This window comes from Armigeres subalbatus, chromosome 3 (assembly GCF_024139115.2).
Source record: "Armigeres subalbatus isolate Guangzhou_Male chromosome 3, GZ_Asu_2, whole genome shotgun sequence".
Classification (NCBI taxonomy): domain Eukaryota; kingdom Metazoa; phylum Arthropoda; class Insecta; order Diptera; family Culicidae; genus Armigeres; species Armigeres subalbatus.
In genome coordinates, this window is record NC_085141.1 from 87,545,267 (window position 1) to 87,557,328 (window position 12,062).

A 12,062-nucleotide genomic window follows, 5' to 3' on the forward strand; every position below is an offset into this window, starting at 1 on the left:
GGTCGACTTCTTTTATTTCTTTATTGAGGCTTCGCCGCCATGAGCCTCTGGGTCTGCCTCTGCTGCGATGTCCCGCTGGGTTCCAGTCTAATGCTTGTTTACAGATTTCGTTTCCGCCCCTACGTGGAGTGTGGCCGACCCAGCCCCGCTTCCGATCCCGAATTTCTGTTGCTATCGGCCTCTGGTGACAACGACGATGGAGCTCATTGTTTGAGATCCAGTTGTGAGGCCACCAGGCCCGAATTATATACCGCAGGCATCTGTTAATGAACACCTGCAGCCGTTGAGTGTTCTCCACTGATACACACCATGTTTCACTAGCGTATAACAGCACAGATTTCACGTCAGAGTTGAAAATTCGTATTTTGGTGCGTTCACTTATCTGCCTGTTTTTCCAGATATTTCTTAAACTCGCAAAGGCAGCCCTTGCTTTCTTGATCCGTGCGCCTATGTCGATCTTGGTACCGCCGTCCGACGCCATTTGGCTACCAAGATATTGGAAGCTTTCAACATTCTCCACTGGTTGCCCGGCTACTGTGAAACTGGAAGGAGTCGCCGTGTTTACATTTATTGGCAAGAAGGAGAAAATTAGACTACAATTTTGGAACAGATTTATTAAATTAAAGTCCATTTTTCGTCATTGCAAAAAATAGCGTGTGCAACTCGTTGCAAAACTCGATTTTTTCAGCACTCGTAGTATTTATCCAACTTGGCAAGCTTAGTTGGATAAACGTACAACTCGTGCTGAAAAAATCATCTTTTTGCAACTTGTTGCACAAACTACTATTACAGTATTCGCAATGCCATGCTGCTTGTCAGCGGCATGGATACAAACCCAGGCAACCTCGTTCAGAGGATGTGTCGGGAAGAGGTTATATGGAATGCGGTGAACGTCTAAACAGATTATGTCGAAACTACAGCGCTGGTGGCGTCTTGAACAAAATCAGTAGCTGGAGTAGAGACTACTGTGATGCAGTGAACACCATGCTCAGCCCAACAACTAAAACATCGCGGGTGGGCTGCGTGGACCTCCGTATGTAGATATAGAGGTCATTGCGGTTCACGCGTGGCGTTTGTTGTGGGGGTGCTCGTCTCCTACGCGAGTTTATGATACAGACCGATAGGTTACTATAACAGCTTGCGATCGACGGGTGGTGAGGTTACCACCCTTGAAGTCGATGTTGCGTTATAACTTCGAGTGCATTAGCATAGGCGTGAGCGTTCTCAACAGTCCTCCCCTGAGGTATTGCTTAGGGGCTCTCCTTAGCCGTGGGGTAAGATACGCGACTACAAAGCAAGACCATGCTGAGGGTGGCTGGGTTCGATTCCCGGTGTCAGTCTAGGTCTAGGCAATTTTCGGATTTGTTTAATTCTGTTGCGGGTAACATTTAAGATAATAAAATAATATAATAAACGAAATTTCTAATAAAATTCAAATTTGACAGTATTATTATGTACTATGAGAAGAGCTTACTAAAAATACCAATTTAACATTTTTGTGAAATTTTATTAAAGACGTTATGCGTTACAGATGAGGGAGGGTGGGTATAATTATTATTATTAATTCAGACTAAGGTGCCTGCCAGAGTAGACGCGTCTACGCGACGCCGCGCGAAAATTGCACACAAAGGAATAACAATCAATAATAAGGAGCTGTCAAATCGTATGGACGCTTCGTTTCGCACTTCGCGTCTACTCTGGCCGCACCCTAAGGCCGTAGTGGCCTGTGCGGTATATAAGAGTCTTCTCCATTCGGCAAGGTCCATGGCTACACGTCGCAGTCTACGGAGGGTCCGCAAGTCATCTTCCACCTGATCGACCCACCTTGCCCGCTGTGTACCTCGCCTTCTTGTGCCCGTCGGATCGTTGTCGAGAACCATTTTCACCGGGTTACTGTCCGTCATTCTGGCTACGTGCCCACAGTCGTCCGATTTTCACGGTGTGAACGATGGATGGTTCGCCCAGCAACTCATGTAACTCGTGGTTCATTCGCCTCCTCCACGTACCGTCCGTCATCTGCACCCCACCATAGATGGTACGCAGCACTTTCCTTTCGAAAACTCCAAGTGCGCGTTGGTCCTCCACGAGCATCGTCCAGGTCTCGTGTCCGTAGAGGACTACCGGTCTAACGAGCGTTTTGCAGAAATCCGTGTTAGTGCATTAGCTGTCATAACTGGTCTCGATCGATTGTATCATATGCGGCTTTTAAGTCGATGAATAGATGATGTGTGGGCACGTTGTATTCGCGGCATTTCTGCAGTACTTGGCGAATGGCGAACACCTGGTCCGTGGTGGAGTGATCGCCTGGTACTGCCCCACGAACTCTCTTGCAATTGGTGCTAGTCGACAGCATAAAATTTAGGAGAGTACCTTGTAGGCGGCGTTCAGCAATGTGATTGTGCGGTAGTTGCTACAATCCAGCTTATCGCCCTTTTTGTAGATGGGACACACGACACCTTCCATCCACTCATGCGGCAAAACTTCCTCCTCCCAAATCTTGGTAATGACCCAGTGCAGCGCTCTACCCAGTGTCTCACCACCGTGCTTAAAAAGCTCTCCTGGTAGTTGGTCAACCCCAAAGGCTTTGTTGTTCTTCAGTCGGCCAATCTCCTCCTGGATTCCCTGGAGATCCGGAGCCGGTAGAATTATGTCCTGCGCGCGTTCTCCCAGGTCCATTACCATGCCGCCATCTTCGTCCGCCACATCGACATTCAGGTGTTCTTCGTAGTGCTGCCGCCACCTTTGGATCACCTCACGCTCGTTCGTAAGAAGGTTCCAGTTTATGTCCTTACACATATCAGGCTGTGGTACGTGGCCCTTATGTGGACGGTTCAACTGCTCATAGAACTTTCGTGTGTTAATAGCGCGGTACAGCTGCTCCGTCTCTTCACGGTCTCGATCTTCCTGCTGGCGCTTTATTCGCTTTGACGCAGCCGCGCTGTTGCCATCTAGCGGCGACGGACGTGTGCGTGAAATCACTGTTTTTCAACATGGTGAAGTATAGGAAGTATATTTTAAAATGCTTTTAAAATGTTATTAACAGTGATATGTTGAAAACTTTTAAATGCGTAGGGTTAGAATTTTGAAAAACTACATGTTAGGCTCTTCATCTACACATGTTTTTTTAATCAAAATAATTCAACTTTCGTGTTACCTATATGAAAGTAAATTAAATTTCTAACCCAAAAAAGTGAACAATTTTAGGCTAAAATCTGTTTTAACGCTTTAATAAGCATTTTAAAATTGACGTCCTATATCCCTTGCTGGGTGAAATACAAAAGCATCAGCCGGCCCCCATTTTGTTTTCTCGCTTTCGTCAGGGCCAATCCTCCGAAAAATCGAGTTTTGTCTGTTTATATCGTGCCTCGTTCGCCCTCGTGCGGTGTTGCAGCAATCTCTCCCATGCTGCATTCTTCTCTTCCACTAACTGCTCACATTCGCCGTCATACCAGTCGTTTCTCTGATCCGGGGGCACCGTGCCAAGTGCAGCGGTTCTGGTGCTACCAATGGCAAATCTGCAGCCATCTTCAAGATACGCTGCGCCTAGCTGCTCTTCCGTTGGGAGTGCCACTTCCAGCTGCTGCGCGTAAACTTGGGCTAGTCTACCGTTATGTAGCCGCCCAATGTTAAGTCGCGGCGTCCGACTTCGACGCGTGTTGTACACCGTCGAGAGTTTTGAGCGCAGGCATACTGCAACGGGGTAGTGGTCGGATTCAATATTCGCACTGCGGTAAGTGCGGACGTTCGTGATGTCGGAGAAGAATTAACCGTCGATTAGAACGTGGTCGATTTGGGTTTTCGTTTCTTAGTTAGGTGATCTCCATGTGGCCTTGTGGATATTTTTGCGGGGAAAAATGGTGCTTCGGACTACCATTCCGCGGAAAGCTGCGAAGTTTATGCATCGTTGGCCGTTGTCATTCGATACGGTGTGTACACTATCCGGTCCGATGACCGGTCTATACATTTCCTCCCTTCCTACCTGTCCGTTCATGTCACCGATGACGATTTTGACGTCCCGCAGTGGGCATTAGGGCAGTTCACATTTCAAAAATGTTCGAAAATTCCAACTCCCATATGTCTATAAGAATCATTTTGATAATATAGGAGTCCTGGCAAATTTTCAGGCAATTCGGTGGCCATTTAGGGGTGGCGCGAGGTCAATTTATGTTTATATGGAAATTTGTATGGGAAAAACTTAAAATTTATTCAAATCCTCCTACAACTCTTAAATCGTGATGAATTCAAATAAACATCCCCAACCTCCATTTTTGGAGTCTATTTGAGCTTAACCAGTGGGTAACTCAATAATTTTGATTTATGTTTCCATTGCTACGTTGAGGCTAATTACACCATTTTAGCCATTTATCTCATATTCACGCTGTCAATAGAACCGTTCAATTCACTCATAACTAATGTGTTATCCGGAGGTCTCATTTATATAGATTCCAAAGAGAGAGGTTCGGGATGTTTATTTGAATTCATCTCGATTTGACAGATGTAGGGAGACTTGAATAATTTTTTAGTTTTTCCCATACAAATTTCCATATAAACATAAATTGACTTCGCGCCACCCCTAAATGGCCACCGAATTGCCTGAAAATTTGCCAGGACTCCTATATTATCAAAATGATGCTAATAGACATATGGGAGTTGGAATTTTCGAACATTTTTGAAATGTGAACTGCCCTAGTGGGCATCCATCATATGTCTACTCCAGCTGTGCGTAGAACGCTTTTTTCTCGTCGTCGGGTCTCCCTTCGTGTGGGCAGTGCACGTTGATGATGCTATAGTTGAAAAAACGGCTTTTTATCCTCAGCTTGCACATTCTTGCGTTGATTGGCTGCCACCCAATCACACGTTGGCGCATCGTACCTAGCACTATGAAGTCGGTTCCCAGTTCGTTGGTGGTGCCACAGCTTTGGTAGAAGGTAGCCGCTCGATGCCCGCTATTCCACACTTTCTGTCCTGTTCAGCAAATCTCCTGCAGCGCCACGACGTTGAAGTTGCTGGGATGTAATTCATCGTAGATCATCCTGTCGCAACCTGCGACCTGCAGTTCCATGTTTCAATCGTGATCCTTTATTCGTCGCCTATAGGTCTTTGCCGATTACATCGAGTCGTATTATCTCTTCTTCTTCTTCTTATTGGCATTACATCCCCACACTGGGACAGAGCCGCCTCGCAGCTTAGTGTTCATTTAGCACTTCCACAGTTATTAATTGCGAGGTTTCTAAGCCAGGTTACCATTTTTGCATTCGTATATCATGAGGCTAACACGATGATACTTTTATGCCCAGGGAAGTCGAGACGATTTCCAATCCGAAAATTGCCTAGACCAGCACCGGGAATCGAACCCAGCCACCCTCAGCATGGTCTTGCTTTGTAGCCGCGCGTCTTACCGCACGGCTAAGGAGGACCCCATTATCTCTTATATTGTTCGTAATTATTGGTTTTCCAGGCGGCTCATTGGGGCTGCACAAACCTCCTGCCTCGTCGGAGGGCCGTCGTGTCAGGTCTGTTTTGTGTCCCACCTGACACCAGGACTTGGGCTTGTGTGCTTTGAGCGGCACATGGTCGCTTTAAATATGTAATATTTAAAGTTATAACTTTTAATATTGCATTCAACAGACCAATATGAAAGCTTTTAAATGAGAAATCAAAACGCAGGAGCTCATTGATGTATGCCAATCGAAAAATAAGGTTTTGCTTCGGCTGTTTCGACCAGTGCAAATTGAAAATTCGGCTTTATACAGACTAAATTTGGTTTGAGGTCCAGTATATGTTGCACTATCCAAAATTATTTTTCGATTTCGATTCAGAAAGTTGCCAATCTCACCGATTTATCAATAGCTGCACACAACCGGCGGTTGTTAGATTTACTAACAATTCTGTATAAGAATCTATCAAAACCTGTATAAGAACTGGGCATATGCGAAATTGTTAGATTCTTATACAAGTATTGTATAAAAATCTAACAATTTTGTAAGCTTTTCTAACAATATTTGTTTGAAAGCTTATAAGCTGCCAAATATTGTTAGAAAAGCTCAAAAAAATGTTAGATTTTTATACAATACTTGTATAAGAATCTAACAATTTCGCATATGTCCAGTTCTTATACAGGTTTTGGTAGATTATTATACAGAATTGTTAGAAAATCTAACATCCGCCGGTTGGGTGTGATGCCCATTTCGAATTTCTATTCCATGAATAAGCCTTTGAATCGGTGTGATTTCCACATGTTTCTAACGTATTACACTTGGATAGATAGATAAAAGCAGATATTGGGAAAACCTTCCTCTAGGGCAGCGGTTCTCATCCTTTTTCATGAGTGGTACCCCTTCAGACCTTTGGATTGCTTGAGGTACCCCTTATTTTTTTTTCAAATGAAATTTGAACTAAAGGCTCATATTTCAAAAAAAAAATCATCGGGTTACCGACGAAACACTTAAAATTTCGATCTTGGTTTTCAATGAAAAATAAAAATGTTAAATAATTATTTTTTTAAGTTCCTGAAATAGCGCCATTGGCCAGTACTGTGATATCATTATTTTTAGTTTTTCGTAATAGTGTACCAACAGAAAAAAGTTCAGACAGTTCAGAAGAAACCTTAGACGTGAAACGATACAAATAATTACCCACATAGAATGACTCAATCCCCGTGTTGAAACGTTCGTAAACGAATAAACCAGTTTCTATCAATAAAGACTGCGTAGCCGTAAAGCTAAATATAAAGATTACAGTCGATCTTGCAATAGTTCCTGAAAGTGATAGTCTTTTGCTGTAAGACCACGGTGAAGTCGGCTGAGTTCAATTCCGAATCAGGGTTAAGAAGTTTTTTTTAACTTTCCAAGGCATAAGAGGTTTCTATAAGCCAAGGTACCATTTTTGCATTTGTATATCATGATGCTAACACGATGATACTTTAATGCCCAGGGAAATCGAGACAATTTCGAATCCGAAAACGTCTTGCTTTGTAGCCGCGCGTCTTACCGCTGGGCTAAGGAGGGCCCCGCCAGACATCCGCCATTACGAATTCCTGTCATAGGTACCCCTTGAGACAAGCGAAGCCACGAGCCACAGATAAGGAACCGCTGCACACTCGCCTTAATGCACTCTGAAGCGCAAAATTGTATTTTTTATATATTTAGCTTCTTTTGAACGTGTATTTGTTGTTTCCTTGTTGGATGTTTGTCATATCACTGAACATCATCGCAAAATAAAGAAATACAGCACCAATCTCGTCGCTTCTTTTTGCATGTTGCTCGCTGCATGCTCACTGCTGAAAATGTCACAAAAATAAGAAACAAATCAAATTCCTTTCCATTGCTTTGCTTTTGATGGGATGGACATGGGAGCTATGAGATGAAGTGCCGAACAGTTCCTCTAGTTTTCTACAAAATCTCCAAAAACAATTTGTTGGTTTCCATCATTTGGTAGTATGCCGTGTTTTTATGTTTCTTTTGAATTGTAATACAGCTCACAATTTGGATATATTTTAACATCTTATATGTCACACTATCCGAACACTTCTTATGGGAATCAAAATTAAGTCAAAAAAAAATCATTCTTTTGTACATCACGGTTTGTTCGGTAAGGGTGCTACGAATGTATTAGAAACTTGTCCATGTTACTACCGTGGTGTACCTCCATGAGAAGCAAATACATTCTGCCATCACTTCCATGAGCTAGCTTCCACATGCGAACCAAAATGTCCGTTATCGTTCCACCAAGCACGCCAAAAGCAGTTACCTCGGCAAGAGAAATGATGCTTCGTTTCGATCCATTCAATACCATTAAGCAAGTAGCAGACTAACGAACGTCGAACCATGAGTGATAACATAAATCGAACTCTGAAAAGGATTCTATTCCCATACACAATTACCCAAATCCACATTTGCACTTCAATCCTAGGCACTGATTCTGTGGGGCAGGAGGTGGGTGGTCTATCGTGTGTAGGTTTCTATTGAAAATAGGAAAAGCTCGCTCGCCATTCTCTCTCTTGCTTCGAACATGCTGGCCATGATCGTGGGAAACGGATATCGACACCACTCTGGAGCTTGGATGTCGGTTTCGTGTGCTTTGATACGGCTGGGAGCGGCCAGTCTCGGCATGAGTCAAAGTCAAAACCACACACATGGGACGCGAGTCGTTTGGTTTGAAGCAGGTGGCCTCGAATGGGGCAAAATTACTCCAACGTCGTCAGTCTGTCGTTGTGACTCCTACCCGATGCTCGCAAATCGTTGCGCTCTAGTAGGAGCGAGGCCTCCAGTCCTTTTGTTCCAAGCTATTGGCTACTTTTATAAGTTGTCTAGGTGCTGTGTCCAAGACTCAACTCAAGTTGGAAAGTGCAACATAAGCCTGGGAAATGTGGAAAATAGCCTAAATTGGTTTTCTGAAGTGAAACTCGGTTTTGTTCAATTGTGAAGTTATTAAGACGGAAGTCTGTAGAATTCGAACTATTCGAAATAGGGACAACTGTAGAGCGCAGCTTGGGCTTATGAAAGAAATTTAAAAGAAGAAGATTGTGTGTAAATGTCTGGTGGTTTCTGCATTTGGAAGTTGGCGGATTCAACAATTCTAGAAAAAGGTTAGGATCGGTAGCAAATACAAGTTTTCAATACAATACTCCATAGTTGAATCAAGTTTCAGTCTAAACGCAGTTTTCTACAACTTGTGGGTGTGGATGGATGTTGTACAAGACATGAATGAGTAAGTTGGCGAAAAGACACACACAAAAAACGCTGCATGGTGGTAATTGCGGTGCTGGAAAATTGAATTGACTTTCCAAGTCGATGCTGAATTTTGGACCGTTTTCGTCGATGATGATAATGAATACATGCAGCGAAGGAGCACGGAGAGCCATCTTCATTGAGTGAATGTATGTAATTGAATTCCCCTGTTTTCATGTTCGATGGATGGCTAGAGATGGGAACTCCCAGTCGAAGCTTTCTTGTATTGCCTTGGGAACAGTTTGGTACAGGAATCGTAAACCAAACTTCGTACTCGAATGACAAGATATCGAGTTCAGACAGCAGTTATGATAAGATTCTGATTTGTGTGGGTGGTGAGCGTGTTTGTAAGGCAAGGGCTGTTGGTATCTGCGATGGGAAAGTTGGCTGCAAGGACGAAAAGATGAATGGGTGGGTGGAAATATGTGTGATGTTGGCTCCACCGAACGCGCCTCTTCGATCCCATGGTGTAGTGAGAAAGAGAATGAGTGAAAAAGTTGAGGGTGGTGAAAGGCTCGCCTTCGAATTTTCTCCAGACTAACGAGAAGGAGTGTTTTATGTTACACAATCACTTTTTTGCTATTGCAGCAGAAAATGTTTATTTGATTTTTAATAAGAACGTTCGCATCTAACTGTCGCCACATGAAGCCTGAAAAAATACTTTGTCATTCAGCCAACATCGAGATCCGCTGAATGTAGCCGTAAATTTTAATGAAATGGGTTATCTTTTCTGATTTTGCCGTGTATATTTGAATTTGATGTGATAAGGATTCTTGAACCCTCAATTATAAGAATTTCAATCATGAACTTTCTACATACACTACTTATGTAATTTTAGCGTGCGTGCAGAAATGAAATGGTTAAAAACAAATCAAGTAACTTGAAGAAATTGTATAAAACACCTTCTAACCCTTGAATGCGCATTGTTATTTTAAAGCAACATTAGAAAAAAATACGTCTTATGATAGCGGCTAATGACCATTAACGTTAAGCATATTTATCATATTTATTCGAAGACTTCCAGAGAAATGGCTTTGCGTATTCAAAGGGAAATACGATTGTGTCCTTTGCAATGAGGTCTAATTTAAAAAAAAAAAAAACGATGGACGGGATTACCTTCTAGATGGTCGACAAATTCGTCGTGATAATTGCGTTTCAAATTTTATGATCAATAACATATTTTGTTCAAGACGGTACGGTTCGAGAAAAAAAAGAGTTTATTTTGTAAAATAAAATTTCGTGAACAAAATCAGTGATTGTGTAGCTTGGAAGGTCGTATATGTTTGTGGGCTCAAAGAGCCGAATATATGTTCACGAGCCTTATTGATTCATGGACCTTTAACACTGAATTTCTATTTTTTACAGGCCTTGCTTTAGCCTAAGCAGTAAGATGCATGGCTATAAAGCAAGCCCAAGTTAAAGGTGGCTGGGTTTGATTCCTGATTGGTCTAGGAAATGTTTGGGGTCTAAATTTTGTCATGATAGACGAATACCAAAACATTTTTTTCGCTGAGAAATCTCGCAGTTCATAAATGTGGAAATGCTCAACTGCCTATGATCGCATACAGTTCCTTCCCGATTTTGGCAACACGACTAGATTTTAATGTTGCCAAAATTGGGATGTGGCCAAAAACGGGAAAAAAATCATACAAAATTTCATTTTTTTTTGTTTGCCTGATTGAAGCTAAATACTTAGAATATGTACTTCAAAGTATGTGGCGTGTGTTTAAGTGATGCACGTGCATCATAATTGTCATTTTTGCGATATTACTCATAACTCGGAGATTGCAGCTCAAACAAAATTGAATAAACTCAAGAATGGTAATCAAACAATAATATAACTAACTAGCCAATTTCATAATACAAATTTATTAATAAATAATATTTGAAATTAACAATAGCGTCGGCCATGTCCTTACAAAAAATTGTAGTGATAAAAAACGTTTCTATAGTAGTCCATTGATGGCTGACTTCAATCTGATAAAGCCTGTCCACGTTAAATTTTGGACAGTTAGACAATGTTCAATTGATTTGTCGCCATTCCATCAATTTGAACAAGAGCTAAGACATGCTGAAAGCAGCAGTAAAGCGAAGAGATTGAGCTGCCATGTAAATAATTCCTCTCAGTGGTTGGTAAAAATGTTCAAAAATCGCGTTTGGAGATGGGTGTCCGAAATTTAACGTAGACAGGCTTTATTTAATATAAATTTAAGTCTACCGAAAATGCTCATTTTTATCATAATTCACTATAAAAATCAAATAGCGATCCGACGGATTCAAGATGACTTAATGTGCTACAAATTTCGGATTCTTATATAATGGATTTTGATGGAGGCAAACTTTCTTGTGGTCGGTGTGATTGAGAGTAAAGTTCTGTGCACAATTTTCGCTAACATTATGGAAAAAACAAACGAAAGGCAAAAGACGTTCCATTGTTTTAGAAAATGGTAACGGAAATCTGCATTATGCACATTGGTCAAGCTTATCCAATGTAGTGTGAGTATGGGTTAACTACACTCGACTCACTAAAACCAAATCCCTTTGCACTAGTCGGTCTCCTAGTACTTAACCCAGGAATATTGCAGGCGGCAATGATTGATCCATGAGCACTATGTGCACCTCGCACTACGAGTGATAGTGTGGCCAAGTGGAAGCTGGAAGACCATTTGCAGCATGCCACCTCTGGCAATCGATACCTACTGGTGCTCGCTGCAGGTCATCGCACTCCAGTTCTCTATGCACTACTTTTATTATTATAACTTTGAAAAGATGGCAGAATTATCAGCTGACAAATTCGGAGACGCAACGCGGCAGGAGCGTACGTACGAGATCTGGACAATGCTTGTGGAGGATCAACGCGCACTTGGAGTAAAAATGGTTCTCTACAACGATTTGACAGGGACAAGAAGGCGAGGTGTGCAGCGATCAAGGTGGATCGATCAGCTGGAAGACGATTTACGGACCCTCCGTAGACTGCGTGACTGGTCACGTACAGCAGTGGACGGAGACGACTGTTATGTACCGCAGAGGCCACTCCGGCCTTATTCTGAATAAATAATAATAAAACCACATGTGACGCATCACTCGCCTATCGAAGCAGCTAGAATTACACCAGCGATCTCATGGGAACTTCATAGGAAGTACTCCACTTCTGATACTTCGCCATCACAAACAGAACACTCGAGAGCAGGCATTGGAAGTGTGAGTGAGTATTGTGAACATTGATCTATTGCAATCTATGCTACATCCATAGCCACTGAGTGAACTACCTCACTCCGTTGGATGCCAAACAACGAGTAGGAGCGATCGTTGCTGTGATAAACAATGAACAAC

The 12,062-nt window shown here is 42.5% G+C and overlaps 1 protein-coding gene across 2 annotated transcripts in view; it reads left to right on the top strand.

Annotated features, from left to right (window-relative positions):
• Positions 1 to 8,223: 8,223 nt before the first annotated feature.
• LOC134220426 (protein tipE-like) overlaps positions 8,224 to 12,062 on the top strand; it is a 170,622-nt gene continuing 166,783 nt past the window's right edge. For both annotated transcript variants that reach the window (XM_062699483.1, XM_062699485.1), the window contains exon 1: positions 8,224 to 8,587. The gene's annotated coding sequence lies outside the window, so the exon portion shown is untranslated. The remainder of the gene's footprint in view (positions 8,588 to 12,062) is intronic.